General features: G+C 56.2%; 1 long non-coding RNA gene across 1 annotated transcript; it reads left to right on the forward strand.

Moving 5' to 3' along the window:
- The first annotated feature begins 5752 nt into the window (after positions 1-5752).
- On the forward strand, positions 5753-9791 carry LOC141409687 (uncharacterized). Its single transcript, XR_012431233.1, has 2 exons — positions 5753-5874; positions 7093-9791. It is a non-coding gene; the product is annotated as an uncharacterized lncRNA (long non-coding RNA).
- The last annotated feature ends 2245 nt before the right edge of the window (positions 9792-12036 follow it).

Raw genomic sequence — 12036 nt, forward strand, 5'->3', positions numbered from 1 at the left:
CTCTGGGAAGCCTTCCAGGACCACTTTAGTCAGGCCAGGCCCTGCACGCTGGTCTTGCTTTGTCCAGCTCCGTCTCCTCTTCTGAGTGAGGGCACTCCCCAAGGGCAGGCCTGGGCCCCCAGTATCCCCTGGGCTGTGCCGGGGCTCTCAGGAGAGCTTTGAACTTCCTCTTATCTGCCATTCCTACTCCTGAACACAGTCCGCTATCTTTTCCCTGGAGGAGCTGAGCAGGAGGGGAAGCAGCCACTTTACCTCACCAAGACCTCTTGGATGCCCCTTTCTGGGTTTTTGGCCCTCCCCTAGCAGCCATCTTCCCTGAGGGCTACCAGGGCTTCGGGCATCCGTCTCTTCCAGAGCTACCTTCAGCGGGAGAGATCGTGAGCAGGAAGGGAACAGGGCTAGGAAAGGGGGCTGGGGGCTGGGGGCTCCAGGGGAACACCCCTGAAAGACACGCTGCTCCCCAGTTGTCTGTCCCTGCGGCATGCGATGGAGGCTGGGGGTGGGGGAGGGGGGAGATGGCAGGGGCTGGTCTTCGGTCCAAATCCAGGTCACTCCCAGCCTGCTCAGCAGCCGCTCAGTAATTAGGGGCCAGCAGGACGTGGGCAGGCGGGTGGCAGGAAGCCTAATTGTCTGATTTTTCAGGTAATTAACGGGCGGCTGTCTGGCTAGTCCCCACGGGGCCCAGCATCCGCCACCCCATCCCCTGGGTAGCCCTAGCTGCCTAATGAGGCCAATTACTGAGTGGTGCCCAGGTTCTCATTAGCCACCTGGAAAGGTCATGTGAGACTGGCACCGGGGGCAGGGCTCAGCCAGCCATGGTGGAGGCTGGGCCTCTCCTCCAGAAATTGGGGTGCAGCATGGACTGGTTGCCGGGCTCTGCTGCTGCCTGTTAAGGAGTAGCCAGTCCGACAGCTGAGACCTCCCTCCACAGCTCCCTTTTCAGGACAGTAGCTTTAGGTCAAACACCAGACTCCCTTCCCACCTCCCAGCTATGTGGCCTTGGGTATGTCAAGCCCCTATCAGGCCCTAGGATTCCTGGATCAGAGATGATGGACATAAAGCCCAGTAGGTGCCCCACTCATGGGTGGGCACTCACTTTCCAACAGTGCCAATTCCTGTCCTGACTCTACCTGTGAGGAGCAAGAGGCCAGAGGGGATAGAGACTGAGGTCACCAGCACGTCAGGAACCCACTCTGCAGGGCCCTGGAGGCTGAGGGCAGCAGGGACAGCCCCCTGGTATTCACCCCAGAGGACCTCAGCACCTGGGTGGGGAGTCTTAGGGGGGGTCAGTAGAGGTGGCCAGACGAGGTTGGGGGTGCTCTAGGAATGACTGGTCATCCAGGGCATCTGAGCTGGAGGAGGAGGGGAAGCAGGCAATCCTCAGGAAATGAGGGGATTTGGATACCGTGGTGGAGCCCTCCCCGTCCCTGGGTGCTCTGGGACATGTAGGGAAAGAGCCCAGAGTGCCCAGGCTCCTGTCCGAGGCAAGAGCTCGTCTTTTCTTGGTCAACTCTCGACATTTTCGGCCCAGGAAATCGGGGGAGGACTGCATCCTGGGATGTTGAGCTTTTTGGGCTTCTGTGGCTCTTCTGTTTTAAGAATTTTGTGACCTAATTCCATGCTGACAAATTCCATGCTGTTCCGGCTCCTGTAATCGTCAGCTAACGCTACTTTTGGTCCTGCTGCTGGCCTAGAATCTAAGTTAAGAGTTTCCAAAATGTGTCCCCCAGGAGCCCTTGGGTAGAGGCGGAAGCGAGGGGTGAAGGGATGCCTGACCCCACAACTGGAGCAACTTGCCTTTGGTCACTGGGAAAATATTGGTAGCTGCCCCTTCGTGAGCTCTTGCCTTGTGCAGGGAATCCGCCTCTATGGTTGCGTTTTGTCCTCATAAAACCCCAAAAGGAAGATAACATCACAGTCCCATTTCCCAGATGAGGATTCTGAGGTTATTGCAGGCTAAGGCTGAGTAGCTTGCCTCAGGTCTCAGAACTTACAGGAAGAGCCGGGACTTGGATCCAGCTTCCATTCTGAGCCACCAGGAATATGGGTTCCTTAGAAAGAAAACCAGGTGCAGGGTTGGGGATGTGTGTGTCACATTCATTAAAACTTGTTTCCGGCTGGGCACGGTGGCTCAAGCCTGTAATCCCAGCACTTTGGGAGGCCGAGACGGGTGGATCACGAGGTCAGGAGATCGAGACCATCCTGGCTAACACGGTGAAACCCCGTCTCTACTAAGAAATACAAAAAACTAGCCGGGCGAGGTGGCGGGCGCCTGTAGTCCCAGCTACTTGGGAGGCTGAGGCCGGAGAATGGCGTGAACCCGGGAGGCGGAGCTTGCAGTGAGCTGAGATCCGGCCACTGCACTCCAGCCTGGGCTACAGAGTGAGACTTCGTCTCAAAAAAAAAAAAAAAAAACTTGTTTCCTCCAATCGGGGTGTGGGCACTGGCCTCTCTGTCCCAGGGGAGCGTGGTTCTAGCCCCAGGTCACCCAAGGGCCCCTGCATCCCACCACGCGGTGTGGTGTCTGTGTGTTTGAGGGCCCATCTGCCTGTTTCCCTTCCCTCTGCTGTGGGCTCTGCTTTGCTCACGGTCCAAACCAATAAGATCCAGCCCAGAAATAGCATATGTTTCCAGCCTCTGCTCCTCCAAGTCATACATCGCCTGGTGTGATGTGTCCCTGTGTCAGCCTGCTTCAAGACTCAGGGCGGGGGTGGCTGAGGAGGGAGTGTGAGGAGCTCGCAGGGCCACCTCCAGGTTGAGAAACTTAGAGGTGAGGAGCCGGGTGAGCCCAGGACACAGCCTCAGAAGGCAAGTGGGGACCACTATTCCCTAGGCCTGGGGCTGGGTTCGGGGCTCAGCCTGGGATGGGAGTCAGAGGTTGATGGCCCAGATTCATCCTGGGCCTAAGGGTTGAGACTTTAGAAATTAGCTGGGCGCGGTGGCTTACGCCTGTAATCTCAGCAGTTTGGGAGACCGAGGTGGGTGGATCACCTGAGGTCAGGAGTTCGAGACCAGCCTGACCAACATGGAGAAACCCCGTCGCTACTAAAAATACGAAAAATTAGCCAAGTGTGGTGGCGTGTGTCTGTAATCCCAGCTACTCAGGAGGCTGAGGCAGGAGAATCGCTTGAACACGGGAGGCCAAGATCGCGTCACTGCACTCCAGCCTAGGCGACAGAGAAACTCTGTCTCAAAAAAAGAAAGAAAGAAAGAAACTAGAGTTGGGGCCCAGAGGTTTGGGCTTCAGTATTGTCTAGCAGTCAGAGGTCCAGACTCAGGAGTTAGAGGGCCGGGTTCACTGTTCACAACCTGACAAGGATGAAGGTCCAAGCTCAGTTTGGGGTCAGGGTCAGGACTCAGGCTGGTCCCAAAGGCCACGACTGCATGAGGAAGAGGTCCCCAAAGACCTAGAAGTCTTCTTATTTTCTGGAGATGACTCAGAGCAGGACTGGTAACAAAGAGATGCCTGAAAAATGGGCTTCTAGGGCTTGGACATGAGTCTGCATAGGGCGGTAGCCAGGTGTGGTGGCGGCGCCTACACTCCCAGCTACTCAGGAAGCTGAGGCGGGAGGATCGCCGGAGCCCAGAAGTTTGAGGTTACAGTGAGCTATGACAGTGTCACTGCACTCCAGCCTGGGTGACAGAGCAAGACTCCGACTCTAGAAAGAAAGCAAAGGGCTTAGACCGAATCTTATTCCCGAAGGCCTCCAGCCCCGGCTGCCTGCCTGCTCTCAGTGTGCTTCCCCTGAAAACCTGGCTGCTCATCTCTGAACTGTGGGTGATCATACCACCCACCTTCACGCCGATCGTGCTCCCTGAGCGTTGCTGATTTCTACCCTCAAGGCTGTAGGCTCGAGGGACCAGAGGTGGCTGAGCTATTAAGTGTGGATGAGTGTTTGAGGTGGGTGTGTGAGACGCCTAGTGTGGATTCGTGCCCTTTCCCTACCTCTATGGCATGGGGGCCTCAGGGGCAGGGCTGAGCCAAGGCTCTAGGTCCCCAGTCACAGCCCAGGGCCCTATCACTTCCCAGGCCACCTGAGCAGGGGACAGGCAGTACTGTCCAGGGAACCTTTTCCAGGCCTCCATTCTGCCAACTGGGTTTTCCCGCCTCTTCTCCATTCTGGGCCCAGGGTGGACAGACATTTGGGGACCAGCCCACACGGCGGCCAGTGGAGGAGCCAGGGTGGAGTAAGCCAGCAGGAATGAGAGGCAGCGGAAAAGGGTGCAAGGGGGAAGCCTTATCACAGGCTTCTCTGTTCTCACCTCCCACGGGGCCTGGTCACAGACCAGCCTCAGGCACCAACCCAAAACTGGGGCAAGAGGTCTCCCCTCCCCAGGGGACCACAGGAAGATTCAACCAAGGGAGAAACCAATCCTGTGTGAGGGGCAGAGGGGTGGGGGCTGGAGGAGGAGAGCACCCCTGGGGGACAGCAGTGGTGGAGTTCAGAGCCAGCAAGAAAGGGGTGGACAACAGGGGGATTGCTCTGCTGCCCAGGATGGGAGGCCTCCAGGGTTTGGCTGTCAAAGTCCCGGTCACCTCCTCCAGCTGAGCTATTAATACCCAGCTACGACCCACGCACCCTTGCTGGGAGGACGCCGAGTTCCTCAGGGGGCTAAAAATGGTCTCCCGTGGGGGCAGGCAGGCCCTTCTCCCTCTCTTCTTCTCAGAGGAGCTGAGGCCAAAGGCCAGGCTGGCTTGGAAGGAGACTGGGGCCAGAGTGGAGGTGCAGAGAGAAGAGGGTGGCTGAAGATTCCAGTTGGGAGCAGGAAGGAGCTCAGCCAGTCCAATCCCCATTGCTCAGAGACTCAAGAGGGAGGGGGCTTGCCAGTGGCCCGTTCCAGGAGGGGACCACACCAAGGTCTCCTGACTCCTTGCCCCCATCCAGACTTTCTCCTTTTCCTCAGGTCTTCGTTTGGTCCTCCCCAAGCTGCAGTGGGGCTGGAGACCTGAGGGCTGCCTGTCACCTCCTGCCAGGAGGGGCCTAGATGGAAAAAGGGGGCTCCAGGGAGACCTTTGGAGCCTCTGGTAGGAGCTGGGCTGCCTAAAGCATAGCCACTTATGTTTCGGTTTCATGTACAAAATCTTGTTTATCCACAGCATTGTCTGAGAAGGGAATTACTGGCAGCGCCATTTTACAGATAACAAAATTGAGGCTCAGTCATCTCCCCAGAGCTTGAGCTGGAAGGAGCCAGGCTGCCTGACTCCAGACTCTACCTTGTGTTGTCTCCTGTTATGAGTTATTGGAAAAGGAGATTTCCTGGTCTGTTTGGGGGGCCCATGAAAAAGGTGTTTCCATCCCTGGTAATCACAGTGTCCGGGCCCACTGAGGGTCATGGACCAAGAATGAGGAGGCTGCACGGGTGCCCTTCTCCTGCGTTGACCAACCCTCCTGCCTGGACTCATCAGCCACTTCTTTCCCCATTCCTGGGGCTCAAGGGCACATCCTCAAGGCCTATGCTGGTCTTATGGCCTCAAGGCCACCCAAGGCCACCTGTTCCCTGCTATGTCCTCTTTTCTCATGGCAGATGCTCTAGGGTCCGGACATAGACCCCAGAAGAGTGCAGACTTGGCCAGCAGATTCCAGACAAGAGAGTGGCTGAGAGAGGTGTCAGCCCCAGAGGCCCCCCTGTGCTGGAAATCCCGACAGCTGCCTGGCTAATAGGTCGTGGGCACTGAGCCCTGACCCTGGGCGGGCAGCGGCCGTGTCAGGTATCCAGAGAAGTTGGGGGAGGTGATGGCTAGAGCCAGGGCAGTCTGCCTGTGGTTACCAAGACTGTCAACACCTTCTGGGTCGCCAAGGCAGAGTGGGGTGGGGGTCTGGGAGAGGGTCCTGCCATGGCCTGGAGAGAGAAAGTCTCCAGTCTGGCCTGGAGGTAAGGGTAGAGGCAGCTTCTGCCCTGAGGGTTCTGGGAAGGCTAAAGGAAGTAGGCTGAAGAAGACCTGGCTCCGCCTGAGGAATCTAAGCAGGGAGACGGGGCCCTGGCCTTCGGAGCTGGTAGAGGGGGTTTATTTCCTAATGGCTGGTGGGGACTGGGGTGCTGAGGGATTGTCGCAGACTGACTTCACTTCCCCATCCAGGAAATGAGCCAGCCTAACTCTGCCTGGATTTTCCTCATCCCCTGGGGAGGGTTCTTGCCTCTGAGTTGGGGTAGGGAGAGACTAGCCACCCTCAGAGACTGGGTTCCAGAGGAGCCTCTCCCCGGATGTGCCCAGGGTGGCTGCCACCTCCTACCTGCTCCCCTGCCCCACACACATTCGGTTCTCCTAATGTCCTAACATCCACATGCTCTCCTGCTCTGGGGTCACTCTCCAGGCAGTCTTCCTAGATTGATACAGGCTGGGAGGAAACATGTTCCCAACACCCAAAGCAGGCCTGGAGCCCCTCTGCCTGCCCCAGCTCTTAGGAACCCTCCCCAGCAAGGCTTGGCCTGAGGCCGTGGGCCTCCACCTTCCTTCTCCTGTTCTCTTGTGGGTGCTGCCCATCTTCAGTCTCTGTCCTACACGTCAGCCCTCCGGTTCTCCCTTGTGTCTCTCCGTCTTGTTTCCCTGGGTTTTATCTTTGTCCCTTGGTCTCAGACTCAGATGCGGCTGTGTCTCTGGTTCAGTCTCCATCTCTGCCTCTCTCTGCCTCAGCAGTTGGACTGGTAACTCCCTGTCCCCTCTCTAGCTCTGCCTGGCTCTCTCTTGTCCTGTCTCTGATTATCTCCGCCTCTCTGTCGTTGTGAGTCTGGAACCCTCCCTGCCTGGCCAGGATGCCTGCTCAGACATCTGCTCCAAATGCCACGCACTGGGCCTCATGAAGAGCTTAGGGGACTTGTAGTCTCAGCTCTGGCCCAGTGCCAAGGGAGCCGCTGTGATTCCCAGGAGGCAGGCGAGGGAGAAACCAGACAGAGGGCCTCGTGCCTGCTCTGCTTGTCCCTTGGGGAGCCTAATGACACTGGGCCTCCCCCTGCTCAGGTCACTGGCCATGCCTCCCCACCCCGGCCAACTCCCAGCACCACATGGCTCATGGTCACCCCCCCCACTCCCCCCCTCTGCTGTATCTGTGTGACCCTGGATGAGTTTCTGAGCCTCAGTTTCCTCTTCTACAGAATGGAACCAGTTCCAAGGCCAGCTTCAGCAGGCATCAGAAGGTTAAATGTCAATGCACATGGCAGACATCTGGCACTGTGCCCAGCCTGCCGTGGTGCTCAGTAGAGTCCCCGTTACCATCACTGTGGCGGTTATTCCAAAGGATCCCCAGAGCCATGGCTAGTCGGATGGTGGCTGGGTGGAGCCTCTGCTGCTTGTCCCCATGTGCACCCTGCGTCCCACGCCCGTCCTTCCTCTGCTGGGCAGTAGACGCCCCCACAACCTGGGACCTGCCTGTCTTCGGAGCCAGTCTGAATTCTACACAGTGATGCTCACCCAATTAATTTTCACTGGCTTGGGGATATATATATATATTTTTTTAAGAAGACATTTTTCCAGGGGGAAAAACACGCAGGAGCTATAATTAGTTGGGAAGAGGAAAGAAGAGCGGAGTGTGTGAATCACCAGCCCCAGTGACAGACTGTTGGAGCTGAGCAGAAGTTTCAAGAGAAGCCACTGGGGTGTGGGTGAGTTGGGGTGGTGTGTCGTGGGGATGGCACGCTGAGGCAGGCAGGCTGGGGTCCTTGAACACCAGGTCCGGGGATGGGCACCTTCACCCCTCACCCTGAAGAGCTTTTTTGCCCCGTCTCTCCCTAGACCCTGTCACCCGACACCCCATCCCATCGTTCAGCTTCCCTGCAGCTCCTGTCTGCCCTGACCGACCCCAGGACCTCTCCCCTCCCCAGCCCTTGCTGACGCAAGCCTAAGCAGAGAGACTAGCACTCAAATGAGGAGAGGGAAACTGTAGAGGATTTGAGCTCCAGGGTTTGGAGACTGTCTAGTCCAACTCCTTATTCATTCATTCATGCATGCATTCATTCACTTAGTCATCAAATACGCAACTACTGCTCTCTGCCTAGCCCACAGCCAAGCAAACTGAGGCCCAGGGAAGTGCCAGGCCTTGCCCAAGGCCATACATCTGTGAGTGGGGCAGCCTCTCTGCCTGTCCGTCATCACTAGCTCTGCTGAGCCAGACTGTGGCCAGGGCTCTGACCACCAAGGTGACCACAACTGGGACCCACTCTCAGAGCCCCTATCCCGATGGGGAGGCAACCAGGTACCTGTTAGAAAAAGAGCCTGGAGTGGACCAGCCTGGTGGACATGGAGGACTTCCCAGGGGAGGAGGAAAAGCAACATGACAGCAGCCGTCATGCTGGGAAGGACCTTACGTGACTCAGTGTGCCTAAGTTCAGGGAGTGGCAGGAATTGGGGTCAGGCTTGCTAGAGAGTGAGGCTTCTCGGGCCATGTCATTACAATACCCATTTTGCCCATGTTTCTCCTGAGCTCTTGCCTGAATGGGCGTGACCTACTGGCCAGGGGCACCCTGGGGCAATGCTCACCATGTGGCCTTGGTCCTTGGAGACCCTCCACTGGTTCTTCCTGATGCCAGGAGCACCAGTCAGTCAGTGGACCAGACAGGCAGTGACCAAGGAGTCTGGCCCTGGGTTTCTCCCTCCCTCCCTCTCCCCTGGCTGAGAACCAGCTGCCTGACTCTCTAGGGGCCTCAGCTCAGGCCTCAGGAGGGAGCACACTGGAGCAGTGTGGCCTGTAACTGAGAGCAGAGGCCCCAGGTCCCCAAGGAGGGGACGCTTCCTCCCCTGGGAGAGCGTGGCATCATTCGGCACACAGAGAGCTCCCTTCTAACCCCAGACCAAATTAGCCTTCCAAATTATAGGCTGCGTTTCCTCTAAATTGGAGACTGGGTGGGAGAACAGAGGCCCGGCTCTCTTTCCTGCTTCCTGTTCACAGAGGGCCCTCAGTTGGTCTAGTCCCAGATCACAGGACCACATTCAGAAAGAATTCAGGACACACACACCCTCCTGCGCCTCAGTTCAGGGATCTCCAGGTCCCAGACCAGCATCCAGGGCTCAGGGGAAGCCTGTACTCTTCTGGGGTTTGACAACGAGCTTAGAGCCAGCATGGTTCAGATAAGGCCAGCCTAGAGTTCTGAGGTCATTTCTGGGGGAGGTCATTCATTCAGAAAACACTTTCTGGGTACATTCTCTGTGCCAGGTACAGGAGAGAATGAGAAGGTGCACAGGTGGCTGTGGGAATGCCTGGTGAGGTTAGGGAGGGCTTCCTAGAGGAAGAGGCATATACACTGATACCCCAAAAATGAATGTGCCCTTGGTGAGGGGAAGAGAGGGGAAGACAATTATAGGAGGAAGGAGCATTGAATGAAAATCCCAGGAGCAGAGAGTGAGGAAGTGGGCATCAAGAAGTTGTTGGAAACATTGGTTTGTCCAGATTGGGGGGTGGGGAGGATTGTCAGTCAGCCACAGTGGGAGGATTGCATTTCATCAGGGAGGAGGCCTGTGAGCAGGGGTGAGGGGGTGGGGAGTGCTGTGCAGAAGCAGGGCTGGACCCATTGCCTGACCCAACCAGAGGGCTCCTTGGGATCTCTCACACTGGCCTCCCTTAGGCCCCTTCCACATGGCCTCAGGCCTTTGGAGAAATAATTAAATTTACTTCAAGGAAAACATGGGACATGGGTTTTATTTCATGTGACCTGAAATGAAAGTGGCTTCCTATGTTTTTGCTAATTGTCTTGGGACTTTTTGTGGTTTTCTTTTAGAAGAAAGTTATTCTAGATGTTGAGAATAAATGCAATTATTGTTTGGTGCTGAATGCAGAAATAAAAGGAAAATACCTCCCTGAGCTCACCCACTCCTGTGTTACAGAAGAGACGAGTGAGGTGGGGAGGGGAGGGACCTGCACAACGAGGCCCCATAGCCCTGGCAACCACACTAATTGCTCCAGGGCAGGAGAGGGATGACTTTCAGGGCTCAAACAGGACAGAGGATGCTTAGTGGGGAATATTCCTAACGGGATGGAAGAGAGGAACTGGGAGATCCTCCAGCTTCTGATCTCACTTGCATAACTCTCCAGACAGAGAGCTCACTGCTTACCAACTGCCTGGTAAATAGCTGCAGCTGTTGGACAGTCCTTCTTGAGTGAGGTGCTTCTCCCCTCAAACTCCCAGCCAAGGTTTTCTGCATTCTAACCTCTACCCACCCTCTGCCCCCAACTTTTCATCTTTCCCCCCTTGGCCTGAATGGAGTCTGGGGCCAGGGTGGACTCCGTGGGTAGGGCCCTGGGCTTCTGCAGGCTGCATGACACTAGCTGCCCATCCGATCTGTCCTGGGAATATGGCCCCAAATGGCTGAGGTGGGTTCCAGGCTAGAGCCTCCCCAGCTGGCTGCCAGCGTGTGCACGTGAGGAGAGGCACACAGTCTGTTTCCTGGACGCCTGGCCTGTCATCCTGCACATCCTGCCTGGACTGACCAGGTTGAGGACACAAGCTAGTGGGTAGAGGCAGGGCCAGACAATTTCATAGGCATTGACAGACAAGTGGAGCACCCCATTAGTGACCTCCCTTGCTCAGCACACATCTGTTCGGCCCCTGCCACGTGTCTGTCCCTGTGATGGACACTGGGCCCTCAGAAATGAATTAGCCGGGAATCCACATCCTGCCCTCCTAGACCAGGAGCCCTAGGTCTAGACAGGCATGGGGAGACCACAGGGAACAGTATAAAACCTGCAGCCCTGGCCATACCAGCAAAATCAACTCCAGACTTTTGGGAGTAAAATCCTACAGAAGCCACCTTCCACCCAGCAGCCAGAGAGGACCTCTCAAAATCACCCCGACCTCCTGCTCCTTCTGTATGGCCAGCCATGGCTCCCCAGTGCTGGACCTATGAGGCCCTGTGTGCCCCTGATGCCACCTACCCTCCAGCCTCCTCCCTGGAACTCGACTCCTTCCCTCCCCTTCCGCTGCCCCAGACGCTCTCGGGTTTTCTTGGTCCTTCTGGCTGTCTGGCCCTTGCCCAGGTTTTCTTCTCTGCCTGGAATATGTTCTCTGTCCTTTTCACCTGCTAACTGCTAGTTACTCTTCAGATCCCAGCCCTCTCCCAGGGCAGCTTGCTCAGCCCCCAGACTATGACAGCTCATGGCACCTGCTCCTGTAGCCCCTTGCTCTGCTCCTCATGGAATCTGCAGTGAGAACCTCAACTGTATGATTATTCAATTGGTGTCTGCACCCACTACAAAAAGCAGGCTGTGTTCTCTTGGTCACTGCTGTATCCCATCACCTCATCCCCTGGATGAGCCCTGGAGCACATGCTTAATCAATATATGTTCAAGCCGGGCGCGGTGGCTCACACCTATAATCCCAGCACTTTGGGAGGCTGAGGTGGGTGGATCACCTGAGGTCGGGATTTCGAGACCAGCCTGGCCAACATGGTGAAACCCTGTCTCTACCAAACACACAAAAAATAGTCGGGCATGGTGGTGCGCACCTGTAATCCCAGCTCCTTGGCAGAATGAGGTGGGAGAATCACTTGAACCCCGGAGGCAGAGGCTGCAGTGAGTTGAGATTGCACTACTGCACTCAAGCCTGGGCAACAGAGTGAGACTCCCTTTCAAAAAATATATATATATATATATGTGTGTGTGTGTGTGTGTGTGTGTGTGTGTGTCCAGTGTGGAGTAAACAAATATAAAAACCAGTGTTTCCGCTAGTAGAAATTTAAGGTCAGGATATCAGGCCAATAGCATTGAAAATGCAAGTCCAGGATGGGTACGGTGGCTCACGCCTGTAATCCCAGCACTTTGGGAGGCCAAGGCGGGTGGATTGCCTGAGCTCAGGAGTTCGAGACCAGCCTGGGCAACACGGTGAAACCCCATCTCTACTGAAAATACAAAAAATTAGCCGGGCATGGCAGCGTGCACCTGTAGTCCCAGCTACTCAGGAGGCTGAGGCAGCGGAATTGCTTGAGCCCAGGAGGCGGAGATTGCAGTGAGCTGAGACTGCACCACAGCACTCCAGCCTGGGTGACAGAGTGGGACTCCATTTCCAAAAAAAATTAGAAGAAAGAAAGAAAATGTACGTCCATACCCTCAT

This window comes from Macaca fascicularis, chromosome 2 (genome assembly GCF_037993035.2).
Source record: "Macaca fascicularis isolate 582-1 chromosome 2, T2T-MFA8v1.1".
NCBI classification, from domain to species: domain Eukaryota; kingdom Metazoa; phylum Chordata; class Mammalia; order Primates; family Cercopithecidae; genus Macaca; species Macaca fascicularis.